Raw genomic sequence first — 1,136 nt, 5'->3', positions numbered from 1 at the left:
TTGGTAGATGCTTTTATCATGTTAAGAAAGTTCCTTATTAGTACTTTAAGACTTTTTTATGTTATAAATGGGAATTGAATTGTATCAAATACTTTTTCTAAACCTATTTTGATGATAAGACTTTTCTTATTTATTTTGCTAATGTAATAACTGATATTCTATTTTTCTCTATTAACCACCCTTGAGCTCTAGGGTCAAATCCAACTTGGTCACAGTGTATTAAGTTCAACGGCCAAGGGTCAGGCTAATCAGGAGGAACAACTGATAGATGACCCGTGAGCTGGACCCAGGCAATTGGAGACTACTCACCCTCTCCTTTGTCCTTGGAATGTGTATTTTTCTCTCTTCTCCATTCCCAAAAACACAGCCTTGATGTAGTGATATGGTGCTGACACTATCTGGATGGTACACGTGACTGAACCAAGTTAAGGCCTCTGTATAAACTTTTAAAATGTGTCAGTCGGAAGATGGAGCCAAGATGGCGGAGAGGAAGGGAGCTCTGTAAACTCCCTCTGCACCGTTTTTCGAACTGAGAAGGATATTACGTTCATCTGAGAGAGCGGAAGGAGAAAATACGAACTCCAGAAGGAATAGAACCTCAAAGATACCTGAGTGAGTGGGGGCGAACCGGGGAGATCCGAGGACGGGCCAGCCCAGGACGGGCAGGGGAGGTAAGATCCCCAGCACAACGTGACGCAAGTGCGCAGTGCCCGGGAGACAAAGGGAAGAGACAGAGTCGGAACACGCTCATGGAGCTGTCTCTGGGGAAGAGGTATAGAACGCTTGGCTGCCCTTGGAAACAGAAACCCACTCCATAGATAACTGCTGGGTAGCGGGGCGCAAGAGAAGGAATAGCCCCCAGCCCTAAGCCATCTCGGCGGGGAATCAGAGGAGCCTGTGGCTGTGAGAAGTGGCTGCTCTGGAGAGGCGCGTGCCGCGGCGGGAAGCGGCTGGAGTGGCGACTGCGCCAGGCACGAACAATTCGAACTTGGTTTTGGGAACGGGACCACGGACCGCATTTCCATGGCACACCCCGCCCCCTGCACGGACTGCGCAAATTCCGGGTCCCCACAGGGAAGAAATAAGGTGCGCACCGACAGGACCCTCAACAAAGAGTCGGTGGCGGGTGGAGGCCC

This window comes from Suricata suricatta, chromosome 8 (assembly GCF_006229205.1).
Source record: "Suricata suricatta isolate VVHF042 chromosome 8, meerkat_22Aug2017_6uvM2_HiC, whole genome shotgun sequence".
Taxonomy (NCBI): domain Eukaryota; kingdom Metazoa; phylum Chordata; class Mammalia; order Carnivora; family Herpestidae; genus Suricata; species Suricata suricatta.
Note: the sequence above shows the minus strand (reverse complement) of the source record.